Consider the following 25,720-nt stretch of genomic DNA (forward strand, 5'->3'; position numbering starts at 1 on the left):
ATACATGAATGTGTGTGTTTGTGTCTTAAATTAACTGTAGACTGGAGAAGGTTGAAACAGGTGAGAAGCTGCTATAAAGCTAAACATATTGTTTATTTTATATTATATAAAGCAATTCTTTGTCTCTTTTGACCTTTCACTCTAGCTTCCCATTTTAAATGACAAGAGAAAAGCAACTCAAGTTGTAATGTTTATGAAGGTCAGATACATCAACCTTGTCTATTGTAGGCTTTCTTACATCCAGCCACGGCTTTGTGCCATTAAAGACCATTTTCCCTAGCTACAAACACTGGAATTTTAATGAGTTGCATTCATGTTGAAGTTTCCTTTTCTGGCCTCTCACTGGCTCTGTGCTGACCTCAGAAACTTGTGCAATGTATTTATTTCATGTCCCAACGGTAAAGCTGCTGAACATTATTTTTCACAAGTTCCCTCCTGTATTTTTAGTATTGTGTCAGTGACATTTTGTACAAAGTCAGCAACAATTACACAGAAATGGATTGTACTACTATATTTGTACTGGGGAGAAAACAAAGGGGCATACAGTGGCATCTGTGTGCCAGCATCTATCCACCAATTCTCTTCCCAGAGCAGCTGTTTTAATAAAGTCATAGAGTACTGACTGCCCTGGAAAGCAGGTCTGTCTGACTTGCAGGACTTGGGCCAGATGCAGCCTGTCAAGACTTTATTCTGGTCCCTTTCGTCTCTTATAACCTTTATTGACTCCACTACACAACATAATTTTTTAATAGTAATTAGCCATAAAGCACATTGTTGTAACATATAGATGGCAATTTTTATGTAAATACATGGACATAGAAATGAGCAACATTTCCCGCAAAGTGAGTTTTACTGTAGAACAGGCCAACGTTTCGGTAATAAAAACCCCAAATTCCACTTTTGGTTCAACAACTTACAGAATGCCATTCACCACTGTATCTGTAAATTTGTGTATTGTTGACTTAATAATTTATGAATAAAGGCATGATGACAATGGACAGTTCTGCTCTGTGGTGTGGTTCTAGGAGAACAGGGAATACTTAATGTCAAATTATAATGTTGAAATATGCAATATTCTGCAGCCAAATGTGGAGCAGTTTTAAAAATTATACATCTTTGTCTTTGGACAACACTCACTAAAAGCATTATCTATCTTCTAAATATTGGGCCTAATTCAGAGATGTACGTTCAGCCGATGATGAACGTACATCTCTGATGTTGAGGGGTCTCCACATTTGCAGAATGGGTCCTGCTATCTCGCTTGCAAGCTACAGCATGATTGACATGCTGCCATGTTTGGGGAGCGGATTGGGGGCATGGCTGGTAACCATTCCTGGAAACTGAGGCATTGCATCCCCGTTTTCTGGGAGGTTTGAGGCCAGAGTCTGCGTTGGCAGATGCAGATTCCTGGCCTGTTACGTGACCAGCACCTGGTCAGGCTGCAGAAAGCTTCAACACCCACAGCCTGACCGAAGGAACAACCATTGCAACCATCAGTCGCCATGGCTGCAATGGTGATCCCAGCCTGCAATGTCGGTTTCAGTACTGGGATCACAAATGCAGCAAGGAGGTGTCTGACACTTCCTTCTGCATTTGCATCAGAGATGAACGGATTTGCACAGCTGCTTGTGTGCGACTCTGCAAATCCATCCTTCTCTGAAGCAGGTCCTTTGTCTCTTCTTCTTGACTACAAAATTGTGTCACAGGCCATTGTGCAGCAGCCAGCTTTGGTGCCTCGTTTGCCTCTATCACTTTGTTGTACCTTTTAATTAAATTACTTTTTTCCTATGTTGCATTGTTTTGGTGCAGAACTGCAATATGACTTTTTTTAATTTATTTGTTTAATATGTCATATTTCCATTGCTTTTATTAAATTGTAATAAAATTCTAATTAAGGGATGTATGTGGAACTGACTGAATTTCACACAACAAATGCTGTGTGTTGACCCCTTAAGACACATTGTACAACATGCAATTCAACATGGATTACCACAGTCCAAAAGATTTTTTTACAAAGGATACACAGAGTGCCACCAATACAATCCACATGCGCGGTTGGCACCAACACAAGGCTTCAATCCTTAACGCATTAACCTTAAACAGCCAGTGCAATACTATTTACTGTATAAGCTAACATTTAAATAGTTCTTTGGTAAAATGTCATTGGTTAAGGGTAAGGATCTACATATATTTCAATGTGGGATGGGTCAAGAATTTCTCCATTGTTCAGATGACTGGTACTTGATATAACATGAGGTTCCCACTGATAAGGGCTCCATGCTGTATTCTCTGTGTTCTTGTAGTATCATGGGTAATGAGATGAATAAGATTCAGGGCAGGGACAGTGAAACATTACATGGCTAACATTCAAAGGGAATATGAAATAGGGGTTTTGTATACAGCGCTCAACTTGGTTGAGTGCTGTGTACAAAATCCTTACAGGTTGAGTCTCCTATATCCAAATATTCCCAAATTCTGAATTTTTTGAGCGTGACAGAGATAGTGACACTTGCTTTCTGATGGTTCAATGTAAACAAACTTCGTTTAATGCACAAATTTATTAAAGATATAGTATAACATCATCTTCAGGCTGGGTGTATAAGGTGTATATGAACCAAATAAATTTTGTGTATACATGCAAACTTTGTTTGATGCATACAATTATTAAAAATATTGTATAAAATTACCTGCAGGCTATGTATGTAAGGTGTATATGAACCAAAAAGCATTCTATGTTTAGACGTTGGTCCCATCCCCAAGATATACTGTATTATTATGAATTTATGATAGCAGTTGACGTGGCTCCAGTGTCTCAGTTATGGTGGCCATTCTAAGCCACCATAGACTCACTCAAGGTGGTAAATTGACTAAAGTAAGAGTTTTTAGAAGTGGAGATGTTGCCCATAGCATCCAAACAGATTCTAGCTATTATGTTCTAGAAGGTGCTAGATAGATGTTAAGTAGAATCTGATTGGTTGCTATAGACAATATCACCACATCTAAAAACTCTCACTTTAGTAAATATATCCCAAGGAGTCGATGTTTGCATGATCTACATCCGATTTTGCGTATGTGGGTAGCTGCGATCGATAGTTGAGGTGGGTGTCTCAGTACATGTCCTGGACGCTGTTGCATTAGAATATTTTCGCACATCAACAGCTGTAGCAGCCATAGCCTACAACTCTGAATTAGGCTCTATGTGACATAATGCCAAGTAATGGAACTAGTAGTCACAGCATGGAATCCTAGAAAAAGATAGGTCTGATGTCAAATAGCAAATTATAAGCTGCTCCTTTATAGCTGTTTTTGAACTACAATGTTCATAATCTCTGGTCAGCCAGTACATGTAAACCCTGCTCTGCCTTTGCCCTTATCTGTAATGGTTGCTTGATATTGTGTCCAGTCTCCAAAAGTGAGAAGTTTATTGAAAATAAATCTCTCGGAATGAAAAGCAAAGTTCAGATTCCTATAAACAGGTGTGCAAATAATTCCAGCTAAAGGTCAGGCCGTGCTTTTCATTTCAAAGAGATAGTTTGGTATTGCAAGAAGCTGCTTTCATTGCCAAACCCTCTGATCGCAATGTACATCCAGCACCCTGACTCTGCTTTTTTTCATTTATTTAAGCTGTTATTTTTCATTTATTTTACAAGCTTAAATGGAATTGATGGCAGAGCCAAGTGAGATCTGTTTTTATTCAATTAAGCTCCCTGCAGAAATGGCTCAGTGGTCACCCAGAAGCATCTCACAATCAAACAATGAGAAGGAGATTGTAAGTGCTTGCCAAAAGCTATCCGTGGCCACAAGCTCCCACCTGAGTATAGTTAAATATGACAGAGTCAGCTCTGGATCACACTGTGTTCCAAAATTCCAAGGTTTACCCATAAAGCCCTGTCTGTTACAATGAACTGACGGACAAATATCAGATCAGAAAACATATAAATTTCAATGAATCTTCAGACTTTACATAGAATGTGTCTAGACATTGTATTTTAGTAAACATTCTAAACTTAAGGCACATGTACACCATTCAGCCAGAACAAGTGATGTGAATGACATTGATTATGGATATAATTGCCCCTGTGCGTATACGACCCCTCATACCACACCGTCAAGCCCCTTGGTTTGACAATAGTGTTAGTGAACTCAAGAAAAGGGGGCGTAGACTTGAAAGACGATGGAGGAAGATGAACCTGGTAGAGGATAAGTTAACACTAATCAAACATATAAGAGAATATCAATCAACAGTCACCTGTAAGAAAACAGAGTTCCTTTCAAATGAGATCAAGGCAGCAAACAATAGGCCGGCTCAGCTTTTCCGTACAGTGGAGATGCTTTGCAAACCAGCATGCCTGCAGCATGATGAAACCCTCTCCCAGTCAAGATGCAATGAGTTTGCAAAATTCTTTGCAGATAAAGTATCCTCCATCTGGGCTGAAATCCCCACAGTGCCATCAAAGGAGTGCCAAACTACCAAGCCTGCCAAGGTAAGCCACCTGTCTCCCTGGAACAGCTTTGACATAATGGATGCAAAAGACATTGCTAAAATTCTCAGAATGTTGCGACCCACCACCTTTGATCAGGACCCTGCCTCAACCAAGCTTCTCATAGGGTGTATAGACATTATTGGCCCTGTAATTGCAACAATAGTTCAATACTCTTTGCAAACAGCCATTTTTCCAGAACCACTAAAGGAAGCAATTGTTAGACCACTTCTTAAAAAACCTAATTTAGACCCCGACTGCATGACCAACTATAGACCAGTATCAAACCTTCCTTTTCTAGGAAAGGTCATTGAGAAAGTGGTGGCAATGCAACTAGAAACCCACCTGTCTACCCATGATATTTATGATCCATTCCAGTCAGGATTCAGGAGAAGACATAGCACTGAAACAGCCCTGGTATGTGTGCTTAATGATCTTCTGATGGCAAGAGACAGAGGTGAATGTTCAATCTTAATCCTTCTGGATCTCTCAGCAGCATTTGATACTGTGGACAATGGGATTCTAATTGAGCGCCTGAAAAATTTCTGTGGACTGGATGGCACAGTCCTTAGATGGTTCAAATAATTTCTCACTGGCAAGTCACAGAGAGTTTCTTCTGGAGTAAACTCTTCATCACCAGTGTCACTTCCATGCGGTGTCCCACAGGGTTCTATACTATCTCCCATGCTTTTTGCAGTATACATGCTGCCACTGGGTGAAATAATCAGACGTCATGGCCTGGTTTACCACTGCTATGCAGATGATACACAACTGTACCTGTCCTTTGCTCCAGGTACAAATGACCCAATAACAACCCTAAATGGCTGCCTATCTGAGCTTCAGGAGAGGATGAGTGCCAGTTGGCTGCGACTGAACCCTGACAAAACAGAGGTTCTTATGATAGGTCACAGGACAGGGCTACAGCATAGCCAACCAACAGGACTTACACTTGGGGGTTCAGAATTACAAAACACTAAATATTTGCGGAATCTTGATGTTGTCCTGGATAGTGGCTTGACACTTAAACATCAGGTATCAGCCACAATCAAATCCTCATTCTTTCATCTGAGGAACATAGCCAGAATCAAGCACTTAATTCCCTCAGAAGATCTGCCTAAAGTCATACATGCATTTATATCATCACGCCTAGACTACTGCAACGCCCTCTACCTCGGTCTCCCAGCAAAAGAAATACACCGCTTGCAGATGGCACAAAACGCAGCTGCCAGGCTTTTAACCAACCAGCCCCATTCTAGCCACATAACACCCATTCTCTACTCCCTTCACTGGCTGCCTGTCAGATGGCGAATTGTTTTCAAGATTAGATTAATAACTTACAAAGCCCTTCATGACCATAGCCCAGGGTACCTGAAGCAGCTTCTGATTCCCTACTGTCCCACTCGATTACTGTGATCCGTTGAGGAAGGACTACTAACAGTACCTAGAATCTCACGGAATTCATCTGGGGATCGAGCTTTCAGTTTTGTGGCTCCAACCTTATAGAACTCACTTCCCCGCACAGTTCGAGAGGCCTCCACTCTAGAATCCTTCAAAAATAGACTCAAGACTCACCTATTCACCGAAGCATTTCACTAATGTCCCCTTGTTTATGCTTGTTTTGTATTTTGTACTGTAAATGTAAAGCACTTTGAGTCCTTTAGGAGAAAAGCGCTATATAAATAAAATTACTATTATTTATTATTATTATTATCTCATTACAATGACATATATTAAGGGGTGGTATAAATGAGGCAGCAAGTGCACAGTCAGTTCTTGAAGTTGATGTGTTGGAAGCAGGAAAGATGAGCAAGTGGAAAGATCTGAGCGATTTTAACAAGGGTTTGATAAAAAGTTGTTAGAGCACACAGTGCATTTCAGCTTGCTGCGTAACTGCAAACCGGTCAGAGTGCCCATACTGATCCCTGTCCACCACTGAAAGTGCCTCCATGTGAACATGAGATCAGATCTGGTCATCTTTTTGCATCTCTTAAGATCTGTGTCAGATGGAAAAAAAAGACACTACATAAGACTTAAACCTAGGAGCATGCATGGTTTTCAAAATGTAGTGATCCAATTGCAAGATGTTGCAAACCATTTGGTCCTGGTGTAGTAAATAAAAAACTTGATCTACAAGTCCAAAATACTTAGCAAAACTGCTTTGTTTTATTTCCTCCTTCAGTTTCTCTAGCTGCTTTTCCAGTATCTTAATTAAGGGTATGACCTGACTCAGACTGGCAGTGTCTGAAGTCACTACATTGGTCACAATTTTAAATGGTTCCAGTAGTTTGCTTAAAACAGAGAGTGTTCTCCACTGTGCTGGACAAAGGTAACATGCCCCTCTCACTGTATGTCATGACTTGATGTGTATGTTTGGATAGTTTGTTGCTGTTCTTCCAGTTGCTGAACCATATAAAGGGAAGAATTCTACCTGGTTATTACCTATTGCTTCAGTTGGTGGGATGGCTAATTGAACTGTTGCAGCCACTGTAAACTTCTACACAGGGTTGCTGAATGCCAAAAATTTCCAAAATTGCTTTTGGGCTACAGTCAGCATCTCATGCTCTCACCTATCAGTTTTAAGACATTCTCAACCACTAAGTTTATTATTTGTGCAAAACATGGTATGTGTTCAAAATCACCCAGAAAGACAAATCCTGAGGGAGTCTTAGCAAGGTAAGCCATTTTTTTATTAGAGTGTAGCCTATCTGTGAATGTGTTGGCATTCTGTGTAGGATACTGCTGCTGCTGAAGATGATACACCCACCAAGTTGGTTCATGTAATCTATAGTTTGACCAGTACAACTTGTACACATATCTGTAGTTAAATTGATTGTCAATACAATGGCATTTTTTAGGCCAACAATATATATATATATATATATATATATATAATATATATATATATATATATATACATATACAAAGTCAATATAAGCTGGCACTCCACAGTGTAATAAGGCTATTTGCCCTGGTGCCATCCGAAGGTATGGAAACCCAATGTCTAGAAACAAGCAAACAGCAGCACTCAGGGGACTTTCAAAGGAAAAAGACTCCTGGACACAGCAGTGTAGTTCAACGTTTCAGTCTTGATAAAAGTCTGCCAAGACTGAAATGTTGAACTACACTGCTGTGTCCAGGAGTCTTTTTCCTTTGAAAGTCCTGTGAGTGCCACTGTCTGCTTGTTTCTATATATATATATATATATATATATATATCAATGAGACCGGCAGCACACACTTAAGCAGTACAGTCCAGAGTGCAAGGCACATAAAGGTAGAGGTATGTAAAGAAAGGAGCCAGCACATCCAACAGAGCATCACTGTCTCAGATGGAATTGGGTCTATGCCACCATGGATAAGTACTCCCTGGCTTGATGCTAATTATACAGACCTGTTCCTTATGCCTTCTTTTGAATATGCTTGTCAATTGGATGCACTAACTTACATGTGGATACATTTTTTCTACTTTTTCATATTATTGGATGTGCTGGCTCCTTTCTTTACATGTATATGTATTTATATATATATATATATATATTAGGGGTGAGCGGGTTCGGATTTCTGAAATCCGAACCCCCCCGAGCCCCCCCGATCCGAGTCCGAACCGAGTCAGGCTCGACTTTTCCCGCCTGACTCGGATCTGACATCGAGGCAAAACGTCATCATCCCGCCTTCCGAGTCTCGCGGGTTTTGGATCCTATATAAGGTACCCGCGTCGGCGCCATTTTCTCACTCGGCTGTGGACAGTGAAGAGGGAGGGTGGGAGTTAGTGCTGTGTAGTGTAGTGTAGTGTAGTGCTGCTGTTGTCCACTACTTCAAAGTCCATAGGGGCTGGCTGTGTTGTGCTGTGCTGCTGTTGTTAATAGGGGCTGTGTCCACTACTTCAAAGTCCATAGGGGCTGGCTGGACTGTGTTGTGCAGTCAGTTCTCCATAGGGGCTGTGTCCACTCCAAAGTCCTGTGCAGTGTCCCAGTCCTAAAGGGGTGCTGTAGTGTTGTCCAGGGGGTGCTCTGTCCATCAGGGGTGCTCCCCCCAAGTGCTAAAAAAATAATATATTTTCTGTGTTTGTGAATTGTGTGCGCAGTAGCCGCACGTGCATCAACAAAGTAGTGCCAAGCGTGCGCCTGTGTCATAAGTAAAGGGCCGGCTGGCTTGACCGTTAAGGGTGCTGTAACCCCCGAAAGTACACTCCAGTCCAAACCAAAAAAAAATTATTTTCTGTGTTTGTGAATTGTGTGCGCAGTAGCCGCACGTGCATCAACAAAGTAGTGCCAAGCGTGCGCCTGTGTCATAAGTAAAGGGCCGGCTGGCTTGACCGTTAAGGGTGCTGTAACCCCCGAAAGTACACTCCAGTCCAAACCAAAAAAAAATTATTTTCTGTGTTTGTGAATTGTGTGCGCAGTAGCCGCACGTGCATCAACAAAGTAGTGCCAAGCGTGCGCCTGTGTCATAAGTAAAGGGCCGGCTGGCTTGACCGTTAAAGGGTGCTGTAACCCCCAAAGTACACTCCAGTCCAAACCAAAAAAAAATTATTTTCTGTGTTTGTGAATTGTGTGCGCAGTAGCCGCACGTGCATCAACAAAGTAGTGCCAAGAGTGCGCCTGTGTCATAAGTAAAGGGCCGGCTGGCTTGACCGTTAAAGGGTGCTGTAACCCACAAAGTACACTCCAGTCCGAACCAAAAAAAAATTTATTTTCTGTGTTTAGCCGCACGTATATATCAAATCGATATAACATAAATGGAGGACCAAACTTTCTCCGATAAAAATAAAATAGAGAAAGATCAAGAACCACTTCCTCCTAGTGCTGAAGCTGCTGCCACTAGTCATGACATAGACGATAACATGCCATCAACGTCGTCTGCCAAGGCCGATGCCCAATGTCATAGTAGAGGGCACATACAATCCCAAATGGCAAAGTTCAGGAAAATGACCTTGAAAAAGACATTTAAATCAGCTGAAGAGAAACGTAAACTTGCCAATATGCCATTTACGACACGGAGTGGCAAGGAACGGCTAAGGTCGATCCCTAGTATGTTCATGACTAGTGGTTCAGCTTCACATGACGATGGAAGCACTCCTCCCACTAAAAAAATCAAAAGAGTTAAGCTGGCAAAAGCACAGCGAAGAACTGTGCTTTCTAAGAAGATATCACAAATCCCCAAAGAGAGTCCAAGTGTGGTGGTGGTTGCGATGCCTGACCTTCCCAGCACTGGACGGGAAGAGGTGGCTCTTTCCACCATTTGCACGCCCCCTGCAAGTGCTGAAAGGAGCACCCACAGTCCACTTGCTGATATGCAAATTGAAGATGTCACTGTTGAAGTACAACAGGATGAGGATACTGGTGTAGCTGGCGCTGAGGAGGAAGTTGGCGAGGAGGATTCTGATGGTGATGTGGTTTGTTTAAATCAGGCTCCGGGGGAGACAGTTGTTGTCCGTGGGATGAAAAAGCCCATCACGGTCATGCCTGGGCAGAAGACCAAACATTCCACCTCTTTGGTCTGGCAATATTTCTATCCAAATCCGGACAACAACTGTCTTGCCATATGTACCATATGTAAAGGTGAAATAAGTAGGGGTAGGGACGTCAACCACCTAGGAACATCCTCCCTTATACGGCACCTGCAGCGCGTTCATAAAAAGTTACTGTCAAGTTCAGAAACTTTGGCTCAGACCGTAAGCAGTCCAGGGACACCTAAATCCCGTTGTCCTGTTGTATCCAAGCGCCTGCAAACCACACCGTCAACTCCCTCCTCGTCAATTTCCTCCTTAGTCAGGATCGGAAGTAGTCCTGCAGGCCATATCACTGGCATGACTGACTCTCCTATCCGGGATTCCTCCGGAGGATCCTGCATTGCTACGCCTACTGCTGCCGCTGCTGCTGTTGCTGCTGCTGCTGGGAGTCGTTCATCATCCCAGAGAGGAAGTAGGAACACCACTACTTTTACTAAACAATTGACCCTCCAACAGTCCTTAGCGAGGAGGATGAAGTACGACAGCAGTCATCCTGAAGCAAAACGTATAACTGAGGCCTTGACTGCTATGTTGGTGTTAGACGTGCGTCCGGTATCCGCCATTAGTGCAGTGGGATTTAGACAATTGATGGAGGTAGTGTGTCCCCGGTTCCAAATCCCGTCTAGATTCCACTTCACTAGGCAGGCGATACCGAGACTGTACAGAAACGTCAGAAAAAGTGTCCTCAGTGTCCTGAAAAATGCCGTTGTACACAATGTCCACTTAACCACGGACATGTGGACATGTGGAACAGGGCAGACTAAGGACTATATGACTGTGACAGCCCACTGGGTAGATGTATCACCTTACGCAGCAACAGCAGCAGCGTCACCAGTAGCAGCATCTCAGAAACGCCAGCTCGTTACAAGGCAGGCTACGCTGTGTATCACCGGTTTCAGTAAGAGGCACACCGCCGACAACCTCTTAGAGAAACTGAGGGAAATCATCGCCCAGTGGCTTACCCCACTTAGACTCTCCTGGGGATTTGTGATATCTGACAACGCCACCAATATTGTGCGGGCATTACATCTGGGCAAATTCCAGCACGTCCCATGTTTTGCTCACACAATAAACTTGGTGGTGCAGAATTTTCTGAAAAGCGACAGGGGCGTGCAGGAGACGCTTTGGGTGGCCCGAAAAATTTCTGGCCACTTTCGCCATTCAGCGACTGCGTGCCGAAGACTGGAGCGCCAGCAAACACTCTTGAACCTGCCCCGCCATCACCTGAAGCAAGAGGTTGTGACGCGGTGGAACTCAACCCTCTATATGCTTCAGAGGATGGAGGAGCAGCAAAAGGCCATACAAGCCTATACATCCACCTATGACATAGGCAAAGGAGGGGGTATGCACCTGACTCAAGCGCAGTGGAGAATGATTTCCGTGTTGTGCAAGGTTCTTCAGCCCTTCGAACTTGCCACACGTGAAGTCAGTTCAGACACTGCCAGCTTGAGTCAGGTCATTCCCCTCATCAGGCTTTTGCAGAAGCAGCTGGAGAAAGTGAAGGAGGAGCTAAGACGGAGCGATTCCGCTCGGCATGTGGGACTTGTGGATGAAGCCCTTCATTCGCTTTGCCAGGATTCCAGGGTGGTCAATCTGTTGAAATCAGACCACTACATTTTGGCCACCGTGCTCGATCCTAGGTTTAAAGCCTATGTGGTGTCTCTCTTTCCGGCCGACACAAGCCTGCAGAGGTGCAAAGACCTGCTGGTGAACACACTGTCAGCTGAAGCGGAACGTGACACGTCAACGGCTCCTTCTTCATTTTCTCCCGCAACTGGGGCTGCCAGGAAAAAACTTAGGTATCCTAAGCAACCCGCTGGCGGTGATGCAGGGCAGGCAGGACCAAGTTTGGACATCTGGTCCGGACTGAAGGACCTGGCAACAATTTCTGACATGTCTACTGTCACTGCATATGATACTGTCACCATTGACAGAATGGTGGAGGATTACATCGGTGACAGCATCCAAGTAGGCATGGCAGACAGTCCATACCTGTACTGGCAGGAAAAAGAGGCAATTTGGAGGCCCCTGTACAAACTGGCTCTATTTTACCTGAGTTGCCCCCCCTCCAGTGTGTACTCCGAAAGAGTGTTTAGTGCAGCCGGGAACCTTGTCAGCGAAAGGCGTAGGAGGTTGCTTCCACAGAATGTGGAGAAGATGATGTTCATCAAAATGAATTATCAGCTCTTCCAGGGAGACCAGCCTCCAGAAGGTACAGAGGGACCTGTGGTGGTGGATTCAAGTGGGGACGAGTTAATACTTTGTGAGGATGAGGATGTACACACTGAAGAGGGTGAGGAATCGGTGGATGAGGAGGATGAGGATGACATCTTGCCTCCGTAGAGCCAGTTTGTGCAGGGACACATTAATTGCCAGCTTGTTTTGTGGGGGCCCAAACGAACCAATCATTTCAGCCACAGTTGTGTGGCAGACCCTGGCGCTGAAATGATTGATTTGTTAAAGTGTGCATGTCCTGTTTATACAACATAAGGGTGGGTGGGAGGGCCCAAGGACAATTCCATCTTGCACCTCTTTTTTTCTTTGCATTATGTACAGTTTGGGGCCTAGTTTTTCTAACTGCCATCCTGCCTGCCACTGCAGTGTCACTCCTAGATGGGTCACGTGTTTGTGCCGCCCACTCGTGTCGCTTAGCATAGTCATCCAGCTACCTCGGTGCAACCTTTTGGACATAAAAACACTATTGTGAGGTGTGAGGTGTTCAGAATAGACTGGAAATGAGTGGAAATTAAGGTTATTGAGGTTAATAATAGCATAGGAGCAGAAAAACCTACAAATTCTGTGATTTTAGCTGTTTTTATGCTTTTTTTCAAAAAAATACAGATCCAAAACACAAAACCCAGAACCCAAAACACGGAAGGGTGGTTTTGGCAAAACCAATCCAGATCCAAAACACGAAGAAAGATCCAGATCCAAAACCAAAACACAAAACACGAAAAGTGGCCGGTGCACACCCCTAATATATATATATATATATATATATATACATATATATAATTTTTTTTTATATATTTTTTTTATATCCTGGTACAGGTGAGCAATTGCTGTTCTGGTAAAATGGAATTGAGATGGAATTTGTTATCGTGGACACATAACCTCAGCTAAATGTCTAAAATCAGATGCATTGATTGCCTTTCCTTGCCCCTGTGTGTGGAGTATGTCATCTTGGCAATTTTACATTTTTCATAAGTAAATTTTCCCATCATAGTTACAGGTGATGCTTTCTTTATGATTGTGAAATTCTGTTTAGATGTGAGGTGCGCCTGCCCCTTGACCTTCCTTAGTATATGTTGATGAAGTACTATGACTGGTGGCACTAGCACTGGATTGCTCCAGCTCTTCTATCGACTGATCGATGATTGGTTTTATTTGTTATGCCATGACAGGAGTTACTGTTTTTGAACTTAACTGCCACAACACCCAGTGAACGTACAATGATATAGGGAGAGGAGGGACTGTTACCTTTACCAAGAAGTTTTATAAAAAAAAACAGAAGGTTTTTTTGACACTAGCAGAAAAAAAATGTAACTTATGATTTTTGGTGTTGAGCTGATGGTTGCATCTCAAAAATAAACTATGCAAATTTTAGTTAGTTTCTAAAAGACTGGCATTTTTTTCCACACACCAGGTACTGTACAGAACAGAAAAGTTCTCTTTGCAATAATTGTTTTGGGGTGCAGTTGAAAGGGATACTTCCATACACCGTAGCTGCTACTGAAAAATACACTATGCAATTTTTTTAATTTGTTTACAAAAGAATGTCAATTTGTTTTACACAACAGGAACATAAAAAGTCTCCTTTGCAACAATTGTTTTGGGTGTGCAGATTATGAGGATACCACCGCACACAGGGCCTGATTCAGCAGTGCTTGCAAGTGCAGATTCCTGATTACCGGGAATCTGCGCATGTGCAGGACCCATTCTGTGAGTGTGCTGAATGGGTCCTGCTAAGACGCATGCAAGCCCTCAAATGCCTCTGACTGATTGACAGACAGAGGCATTTAAGGGGTGGTGTGGGGCCGTCTGGCATTCTCGGTAATGGGTCGTGTCTGCCCAGGGACTGTGTGGATGTATGCAGTCTGTTGGGCTTGCAAGCCGACCAGCCTGAGTGAGCTGAAGCTTACTCAGGTGGCTGGCCGCCCGCCCAGCGCCATCCACCATTGCGGTCATCGACCACCGATGGTCACGATGGTGATCCCAGCCTGCAACCTACATCACAGTGCTGGGATCACAAATGCAGCAGGGAGTGTCATACACCTATAAATATACACAGTATATTTTAGACAAATAATCTTGAAACCAACACTGTATCTGTCCTCATACACAACGACAAACAATATATAAACTACAGTTTAGATTGATTTTCTTGTGAAAAAAAAGTGCAAGTTCACTTTTTACCAATCAAGAGATTTTCTTTGAAACACCGCACACAGTAGTCTGTTCGCAGTTAGCAGTGGGTGTCTAACAAAACAAACACAGATACACGCAGTGACAAAAATGCCTGCAGTCACCATTACCGCCCACTCAATTTTTCTACTATAATTCTCTCTTCCCTAATGGTGTCCTGATGGCGTTTTTTTACACACAGCCCACAGTCCCACACCCTCTCCCTACACTATCTTATTTGAAATGGCACCTGATCAAGATAGAGGGACTCATATGCAATCCAAAACATGCGAGATCTGACATTTCCGGGAAAATTAAGTTATTCCTCATTCTGAGTTCCGAACTTGGCGGGAAGACCCCAGATGGGACTCGGATTCACTCAGAACCCCAAAGTTCGTGTCTGTTTGGTTTTCAGAAAAACTGAACCGGTCATCTCTAGTATCATCATGCTTTTTTACAGCTGCAGAACAGGCTAATATTGTGACCAACCAATTTCGCTTCTAACTATCATGTTATAGTACAGTATGTACTACATAAATGATAACTGAAAGGTTGCTCTTGGCAACTTCTCCTCTTGTCCACTTCTCCACTTTTTAGAAGGCTTTATACATGTCCCCCTTAGTCTGGAATTTGCTGTGCAACAAGGTAATTAGAAGTATGGAGAACTGAACAGAGCTTCGAGAGCTAAGGAGGCCACAATTAGTGTAATTATGCTTCCATATGAATTGTTAATTATTCATGTTTAAAATATGTTCTGTGTTTAATGAAATATGGAATTAATTTAGTTTCCTTTTGAAATGAATTTTAAATACATTTAATTTTTTTTATATTTTTTAATGTGCGATTAGGACTGGATTGGAGATACAATTTCCTTTGGCCAGAAGCTCCCTACAGTACCATAGAGTAGTATATGAGGCAGCTGCAATGCATACAGTACCTCCCAAATGTTCCACTTTTAGCAGGACAGTCCTGCTTTTCAGGGACTGTCCCACGGGCCCACCCACAGGCCACAGAAGCACATTCATAAAACAAATTCACTGGTTCAGTTTCTAATAGTGGGTGCCTCTTTTACTATGCACTCTAAATCAAATATAGTTTATTTTGTGTTAAGATGAATAATTACTAATTTGTCCAATTAGATATATCTTGATTATTTACGTGTTTCAACACCGCAGTTGAGATTTCTGCAGTGCAGAGGTACAAAACAGTATAAAATAACATATATACTACAGCACACACTGTAAGATAGTATCAATGGCAGTTTAAATAATTTTATTAATACAGTACATGCCTTACCATGAGGTTTTTGTGATTATATTGATCATTTTTTCAATGAATCGCTGCAGACTTTGTGTAAATTATTTTTGGCAATACAAAAGCACTGGTTCCTTTTCTGGTGCAGCCCAAAATTTTCCCAAGTTACTCTTGTAACATGGAATCAGTAAGAATACAATTAACTAACATCTCTTTAGATAATTTCTACAAACCTGACAGTGAGTGCATATTGGAATACTGGGTACCATGGCTGCTCATTTTTAACACACTCCTGTAATGCCAACTCAATTCTGTGTCTCACCACTGTTCATTGGTCAGTTATTTGTGCTGAACATTTTAATATAACCAGTACTAATCTAATCAACATTTTTCTTTGTGACTTGATCATTGGTTTGGAGAGAGCAGAATCTTTTTGCATTGATCGCCCTCATTATCCCAATGCATACAGCTTAATGACTGTACTTGCAAACAAAGAAAGGGTAAAATGTTGTTAATGCCTCTGTCATTCCTGCTAATGAATTGGTCACCCCATGGAATGTCCTCCAACAGGTGACATTTCCTTGGGTGAAAAAAATTGTGACAATTTCCACAACTGTTGGCTGTTAAACAACTTAGTCATTGATGGATTTCTTTTCATGTGGTCTCTCATAAATAGCCCCAGTATACTTGTTCTGTCTTTGTAACAAGTAAAAGCATTTTTAGCCCACTGCAATCTCTCATAGTGGGCACAGAAAGTCATTCATATTGATAAAGTACTTTTGTTATCTTGGTTCTTGGTAAGTGTACAAGGTTCTCTGGTGGTCATTCAGACCCGCTCGCAAGGGAAGGTCGCTCGCAAGCGGGTCGATGTTGGGCGAATGCGCATGCGCACGACGGAGGGAGCTCCGTCGTGCGCATGCGCGAGACCCGGCGAGCGACGAGAAATACGTCGCTCGGGGTCTCACACCGAAGGGGGCATGCTGTCGATGGTGAGTGACAGCACGCCCCCTTTGGTGGGCGTACCGGGGGCGTGGCTGCCAGACGGAGGCATTCCCATGGGAACGCCTACCGTCTGGGTCCGGCCCCACTGACATCAGTAATGATGTCAGTGGGAGTGATTTTGGCTCTGATAAAGCCAAAATCACTCCAGGGCTTGCGGAAGCGAGACCCTACCGCAGGGTCTCGTTGCAAGCCCGATGGTCGCGATGGTCTTTGACCATCGCGACCATCATCATGGACGCTCGCATAAGCTGTGGGTGGTAACCCACAACTATGCGAGCATCCAAAAGGCCGCTCCACATTTAAATAGGACGGCCCTGATTCAGAGCGAGCGCTCTGGTCAGAGCGTCCGGCTCTGAATCAGGCCCTCTGTGCAATAAAGTTAACCACATCAACAAAACAAGAGATGTTACCCTTCCTATCAGTTATAACTAACTACTCCCCTTGACACTAAAGTAGTATAATGTTATAACAGAAGCAGTACATTTATACTTAATATCTATTAGAAATTATTATTATTATTATCAGTCCCTTTACACAGTTTGGATTATCAGAATCAAAATCAGCTTTATTGGCCAAGTATAAAAGCATGTAAATGGAGTTTAACTCCGGTAACCACTGGCCAAGTACTCAATTTACCCAACAATTACATATCACCATACAATGGGCAGTATTCAAATTGGCTAAAAGCCGTTATAGGCAATAATTTATCGCCGATTACATAATTTTCGCCTATGTTAATTATCCCCGTATTCAATTTCAAAGACTTTTCGTCGGTGCGAAAAGTCTTTGTTAAAAAATTGGGATAACTTTTTACCATGTTTTACATGGCGAAAAAAAAGTGCAGAATTTATGTTTAGGGGTGCAGGCTTAAAAAAAATAGCATGTACCCTGGGACATGACCCCTAAAATGAATGTGTGTTAAAAAAAAGTTTTAAAAAAAAAATCGGGAGACCCCAAAAAAATTAACTTGAATTTTGGGGTAAAAAAAAAAAATGGGGAACAAAATTCTAAAGTAGCAAAACAGATTCCACAGGGGTCCCCAAGTATGTGGCAGGTGTTTTCTTTATTGCGGGTAGTAGCGACAGGTGCATTTTTGAAGAATTTTTAAAACTAACTTTAGGTACTTAAAAATATGCTTGCACCCATTTTCATGTACCCCAAATTTGATGGAAATAGTTTTTAAAAAAAAAATAATTTCATTGCTATTCTTCACCCCTTCTTCTTCAGCCGCATTTATGCACCTGCCGCAGCTATTACAAAACCCCACCTTCCTTCAGCAGGCAAAAATAGGAGTACCCATAGTGATCCCCCATGTCTAGACATCTTTAGGGTTGTCCCAGGAACAATTGCCAAAAATTCCCTAATTTTTGGCAATACTTAGCTTTCCGCCAGCTCCCATTTTTGCTGATTCCTAATTGAATACGGGGATAGTAGGTGTTCCCCAAGGTTCTGTTCTTGGACCTCTCCTATTCTCCCTCTATACTTCCTCTCTAGATGAACTCATCAGCTCTTTTGACCTCCATTATCATCTCTATGCTGATGATACTCAAATCTACCTTTCCTCCCCTGATCTCTCCCCCTCTCTTCTCACTCGTATCTCCAACTGTCTCTCTGCTATCTCTTCCTGGATGTCCCAGCGATTTCTTAAACTTAATATGTCTAAGACAGAGCTGATTGTCTTCCCACCCTCCCACATAACCGCACTTCCCACTATTTCTTTATCAATTGATGGAATAACTATCTCATCTAGTCCCAAGGTGCCCTGTCTTGGTGTTATCCTGGACTCATCCCTCTCCTTCAAACCACATATACAGAATATTTCACAGTCCTGTTGTTTCCATCTCAAAAATATTTCTAAGATCAGACCCTATCTCACCCAGGATGCTACTAAAACTCTCATACACTCACTGGTCATCTCCAGATTGGACTACTGTAACCTCCTCCTATCTAGCCTCCCCAAATCCCATCTCTCTCCTCTCCAGTCTATCGTTAATGCTGCTGCAGCATGGCTTATCTTCCTCTCCAAATGCTCTACATCTGCCTCCCCTCTCCTACAAGCCCTCCACTGGCTTCCCTTCCCTTTCAGAACCCAATTTAAGGTTCTCACGCTCCCTTACAAAGCCCTCACCCAATCTTCTCCCATATACATCTCTTATCTCATCTCCCTTCACTTTCCTCTCCGCTCTCTTTGTTCAACGAATGCACCCCACCTTTCATGCCAGCTGCTTACTTTCTCCCAGTCCCACCTCCAAGATTTTGCCCGCACTGCTCCCCACCTCTGGAACTCTCTCCCAATCCCCATCAGACTCTCCACCTCTTTGCAATCCTTCAAACGGGCTCTCAAGACCCACTACTTCATCAAAGCCTTCCAGCTATCATTCTAACTCCCTGCTACATGCTCCTTCCTCCCCATCTACCCCATCTGTGTCGAACCTGTTTGTCTTCCCCTCCCTTTTATAATGTAAGCTCTTATGAGCAGGGCCCTCTACCCTCATGTGCTTCTCCCTACTTTAGTTTCATCTACTTCTTACTTACCTCTAGGGCACCTAACACTTGGTTGCTTATGCTCTGTTGCTTATCTGGGTGTTATGGTCGCTAATGTAGCAATATATATTATCAATGTCCTGGTCCTGTACTGTATTGTTCTGTAAGTCACTTGTCTACAATTTGTTTATGTACTCTGTAAGGCACTGCGGAGCACTTGTGGCGCCATATAAATAAATGATGATAATAATAATAATAAAGAGGGCACGCGCCCGATACTTTATCCCCGTCAAACCTCCGATGTGGAGCAAAAAGTCCAGCACAGACTTTTCGCATCCAATTGAATACCCCCCATAGTCGATATGTCTAAGCCTAGAAAAATGAAAATACAAATAACATACATATAGGTCTACCTTATCAAGCAGTTGTTAATTAATGATTTAGCTGCATAATTGCCTGCGGGAAAAAACTATTAGCATGTCTTGAGGTCCTAACCGGACAAGATCTATATCGTCTACCAGATGGGAGTAATTGGAACAAATCATGGCCAGGATGGGCCACATCTGCCGCAATATTCTTGAACCGTTTCCTGACTCTAGCCAAATAGAGGTCCTGAATCGAAGGTAGGGCAACTCCAATAATCTTTTCTGCAGACCTGACTACTTTCTGTAGCCTTGCCCTATCACGTACACTAGTCACGCCGTCTCACACAAGGAACATAAAACAGACTTGATTATCACGGAGTAGAAGAGCTGCATAAATTCCTTTGGGAGATCAAATTTTCCTGAGCTGCTGAAGGAAATATAACCTTTGATGAGCCCTCCTAACAATAGCACATGTGTTCTTCTCCCACTTCAGGTCTAGAGAGATTGTTGCACCCAAGAATTTTAATGAAACCACCACTGATACAGCAACATTGGCTAAGATCAAAGGAGAAGCTCTAGCAGGCTATTTCTTAAAATCAATAATCATCTCCGCTGTCTTAGATGGATCTAATTCTAAGTTGTTCCTGCCACACCATTGTGCCAGCCAATCCACCTCTCTTCTATAGGCATCCTCGTCCCTCTCTCTTTATCAGGCCTATGACCGTGGTGTCACCAGCAAACATCAAAAGTTTAACTGATGAGTCCCCAGTGTCACAACTCTTGGGCAGATAGTGGAAGCAACCCATATGGAGGGAATTAGCTAGACCTATTCCTGAGGCGCAGAGTCTAATGTGCCAGCTGTATTCACCAGGCACCCTCCAAGAAGGTATGGACTTGGCTGCATCCAACACACAGGTCATGGCCCTCAGGTTAGGTTTCCCTACACAGGTGCTGGTGTACTTTAGACATAGTGCAGGAGATTAGCGTAGTCGACAAGCCAGGTCAGAACCATTACAGATGAGATGTACCAGTGAGCAGGCATAAGCAGTTCACAGGGAATAGTGGAGGTCAGAACCAGATATCAATGCAGAACCAGGGATCAGACAGAATCGGGGTCACAAACAAAGCCAAGGTCAAATCGGTAATCAGGATATGTACGGAATGCTGAAGTATGGTAATGAGCCTATACTCTTGCACTGGAGTGTTCACAGAGTCCCCCTTATATAGGCAGCTATCCTAGTCACTTCCTGTGACATCACAAAAAGGGACATGCATGGCCCTTTAAATCCCTAGCAGGTAGGCGCGCGCCCATAGGGAGCTGCACCCGCCTGCATCAGAGAGAGGAACAAGCAGCGGGGACCAGTGGCAGATGCCAGGAACCCCCCACCCGCTGTCCCTGCGCAGACCAGTGCCACCGGACCTAGTAAGTGTGTGCCGGTGTCCGGCGCATTGTGACACCCAGAAGTACAGTCGTTCGTATACAAGGAAAATAGCAGAGGGGAAAGGACACAGCCCTGAAGAGCCCCAATACTAGTCCTCCAGGCATGTGAGATAAACTTCCCCGCTTCAACATACTGTTTCCTTCCCACTATGAAATCCACAATCCAATAACACATGTATGCAGAAAACCCCAAATTAGCCATGTTAGAAGACAAAATCTCAGGAATCATGGTGTTGAATGCAGAACTTAAGTCCATGAACAGCAGCTTAACATAGGTCCCTGGTAAATCAAGGTGCTGCAATATATAATGCAGCCCCATATTGACAGCATCTTCAACTGATCTGTTTGTCCTATAGGCAAACTGCATAGAGTCCAACAAGAAGCCTATCTACCAACCGTTCAATGGTTTTCATGACTACAGACGTCAGAGCAATAGGTCTGTAGTCATTTAAGCCCGTTAAAGAGGACTTCTTTGGAACCGGCACAATTTTTGAACTTTTAAAGCAGGAAGGAACTGCACACTCCTCTAAAGACCTATTAAAATACCTGTAAGAACAGGAGCCTGTTGACTAGCGCAGGTTTTTAGGACAGAAGCAGACACTCCATCTGGATCAGGGGCCTTCCTGGGCCTTAACCTATTAAACAACCTGGCCAACTTGTCCTCACTAACCCGCAGCCCTGGTAGACTACTCCCAGGACCAGGAGAGGCAGGGAGAGGAGGTTCTTCTAATTTAGGGGACGGGTTGGAACCAGTTCAGAGCAAGATCAGGCCTTTCAAACTGACAGTAAAAGGCATTCAGATCCTCGGCCAAATGTTGGCCTGTGACAGTGAGAGAAAGCACTGACCTGCATGCCCTTCCAAACTGATGCAGAGTCATTGGCTGAGAATTCCCTTGTCAGCTTACCTGAAAAGCCTTTTTATGCAGCTCTGATTTCTCTGGCTAACAAGTTTCTTGCCTGATTATACCACACCCTGTCACCACTTTTATATGCCTCTTCCTTGGCACAACTGAGCTGCCTAAGTCTCGCAATAAACCAAGGTTTGGCATTGTTATAGGATAGAAAAGTTTTTGTAGGCACACACAGTTCCTGACAGAAGCCAACATATGATGTCACAACATCAGTTAGACCATCTAGATCAGTTTCTGTGGCCTCAGAAACACCCCAGTCAGTACATTCAAAACAGGCCTAGAGATCTTATTTAGCCTCATTAGTCCATCTCCTCACGATCTTAACCCTAGGCTTAACCACCTTCAATTTCTGCCTGTATCTCGGGAGAAGATTGACCAAACAGTGATTGGAGAGCCCCAAAGCTGCACGTGGAAAAGAACGATAGGCATCCTTTAAGGTAGTATAACAATGGTCCAACGTGTGTCCCTCTCTAGTTGGGCAGTTGACTTGTGTCTGTACCTCGGAACTTCTTTGCACAAGTTTGCTCTATTGAAGTCACCTAACACAATAACAAATGAGTCAAGAAATTTGGACTTCAAATCATATACAGTATCTGAGATGCCAGGTGATACAAAGCTTCATTAACACATGCCAGGGGAGGAATATATACCCCAGCCAGGATAAATTATACAAACTCACGTGGGGAATAGAATGGCTTACAGTTAATAATAAACAACTCCAAGTTCGAACTGCAAGACCAAAGCAACACAGTAACGTCCTTGCACCAGCCTTCATAATGTAAAAACAAACACCCCCACCCTTTGATTTCCCTGAAAGCTCCAAGATCCGATTGGCTCTAAATAGGCAGAACCCTGGCAGAAATACTAAGTCATCAGGGATAGAGTCAGAAAGCCAAGTCTCGGTAAAGCACATAACGGATGAGCCAGAAATGCTAGAACTGGTTCTCCCAAGCAGAAATGGGAGCTCATCCATTTTGTTCACCAGGAAGCGGACATTTGATAACAACACTGCCAGGAGAGCTGACCTATGCCCCCTCCATCTCCATTTCATCAGGTCACTGGCTTGTCTCCCCCTCCGGTGCTTCCCTCCTGGCTAAATTAACCTGGGACGTAACCTCTGCATCTCTGGCCCCTGCTCCACCAGCAGGCACTGCCATGAGCTCCAGTGGTAGTCCCAAACTTCCAACCCTTGGCACCCTCTGCCTCTGCAGATGCCTCCGGGCACATCATCAGAGCACAGGTCACCTGTGGCAGCCACCAGCTGCCCTTCCGGATGGGAACTCCAGGCAGCACCTTCCTCTTCCACCCGACATCCACTTCGGCCAAAAGTATGGAGGAGCACAGTGCCTTCTGGTCCCCCAGCAGCACTTGCACCTCCAGGGCCAGCGCAACCTCCATAGGGGCCTCCACATACAGACAGAGCCGCCCACCAGCAACCACGCAAACTCTGTGTGCAGGTATTGGACAGTCACCACTGATATGCCCCACAGCTCATCCCTGCTATACATGACATGAGCAGGGACTGGGCATCCACACTGCACAGCACACACATGTACAAGGTGCAGCAGCACCGAGCCAGCCATCTGCTGCTCTGCACTGAGGACAGAAATGTTGTAATTTATGAAAGTTGTTGTTATTTTCCATAACTGTTACTAGAAACAGCATTAAGGTCAGAGTGTTTTCACTTATATTCAATAAAGATGTTTAACATAAGGTAACTGTTGTTAAGGGTGTCATTGTTGAGCCTGGCTACTAGGTATAGATATATTTAGCTTCTGTATAAAGATATACTTCACTTCAAATATATAACAATTTCCTAAGTTCAATTACTGTTTTAGGCCTCGGTGGTGCATTGAATTATCTCAGACACAAGCCCAGGCTTGATAATTAGCACAATTCCAGTTGTATATTGAAGATTATGGTGAGACTGGTATCACTGTGAAAGTATCTCAGTCTCTCCATCCATTTCTACTGTTTGTTAATGTGTGTTATATTGTTTCTTTAGAGTGATAAGTAGGAAAAGTACTGATGAAACTGTATAATATAACTTTCCCTGGAACTATGGGCCTGATTTACTATGGATCGCTATTGCGATTGCAGCTGCGATTACGCAACACAGACCTGCTGCAATAATATGTTAATGTTTGCAATCACAAAGCCAGCATAGAGATGCCCACCACTGCTTTCACACATCCATAATACCTTGCAGTCCTGCTTATCCATTGGGAACATCGAGTAACATCGACACCTCACGCACAATTACAACAGGTCTGACCTTACTGAGAAATTGCTAACCTCATCACATGCAGTGCATATACCGTTGCAGTGGTTAATTTATGCACGCCCATGCAACAGCATTCAAATGGACAGGCACGCCTGTGTTTCTCCTAAAAACTCCCCTGTCACCACCCCCAAATACTGACATTCTGCCCCCTGATCTGTGATGGCTTTGTATCTATGTAAGTGATTGCAGTGTGACCACAGTGCCAAAACACGCACGTGCACTGCGATGCATAAGCACATACAGTATGCAACATCGGCCAATCTGCGTACACTGTTGCAGTTGCGATCCATATTGAATCAGGCCCTCTATCAATATATCATGATATAGTTTCCACGGGTTGGATACTGGATCCTGGCAGTTGGGATGCTGGTGGTCAAAATACAGACAGCGGAAATCTGACACAACTAGGTAAGTACCCTAACCCTCTCCGCAGCCTAATCCTTAAGCTCCCCCCCTGCAGCCTAACCATAATGCTCCCACCACTGCCTAACCCTAACCCTCCCCCTAGTGCCTAACCCAAACCTCTAAACCTAACCCTCCCCCTAACCTTAATACATATCATCAGTATGCTGGCTAGTCAAGATTCTTGTGCCAGGATTCCAACTGCTGTCTGGATAGTAACTACATCCTGTTTCCACAAAAAGTAATCTCACAGTGCCGCTAATGGTGCAGACTGACAGAATAGCTATAATTACTATGTTCCTTTAAGATATACGATGACTGCAGTAAATAGATTAAATTAGATTAAATTAGTCTTTCAGCCACTCAAGTACATTTCCTATAATGCTGGGTATTGTATCTTTCTAGATTTTTAGTACATTTAATGTTACTGTTTCTCCATTAGTGATGTTCCCATATAGGTCATCGATCATTTATACAGTGTCTATGTATGCAAGCTAGTGTGCTGATAAACCTCTAGTGGCTGAGGGATAAGATTTTCTGCTTGGTTTTTCTTGTGTATAGTGGGGCTTACCTCTGGTTTATTGCCCATGTGTCTCTACCCCACAACTTCTTACTCTGTTCCCAAAGTGCCTCCTGCTTTGACTGGATAAGTGTCAGTCAGGTGGGTCTCTCAGGCAGTCCTCTCTTAAACTGGTCTTCCCTGGGCTGCTGCCTCTTATGCTGTGACCCTCCACTGAACTTCCCCTCAGCAGGTTGGTCCTTCTCATGTTAGTGCTGGGTCACTGTCAGTCTCCAAAGCTCCTTATTCCTTTACTGCATTGGGCTGCAGTCTCCAGCAGTTGCCCGGTTAAACTTCTCCCCATCTTAAATGGATCCCTCTCCTTTCTGCTGAGGTAACAGCCCCCTCAGACTCTGTCCAGTTCCTTCTGCATGACTATTCAGTCATGGGTCATTACTCTTTCCTCCGCTGGTTCTCCCTACCAGGGGGGATTGGCTCCGGCTTTAGCACAGCACTGCCTCTCCTCTCTCTCCTCCTCAGTTCCACTTCCATGCCTCAAGTAGTGCTCCTCAGGTAAGCATCTCTCTCCCTCTGTTTCAAGGGAGCAGGACTCTTCTCCCCACCCCAACTCAATTGCCGCCTCTCAATCAATCCAGTGGCCTACAATGAAACAGCTCACTGC

This window comes from Taudactylus pleione, unplaced genomic scaffold, assembly GCF_031769625.1.
Source record: "Taudactylus pleione unplaced genomic scaffold, aTauple2 ptg000135l, whole genome shotgun sequence".
In the NCBI taxonomy this organism is placed as follows: Eukaryota; Metazoa; Chordata; class Amphibia; order Anura; family Myobatrachidae; genus Taudactylus; species Taudactylus pleione.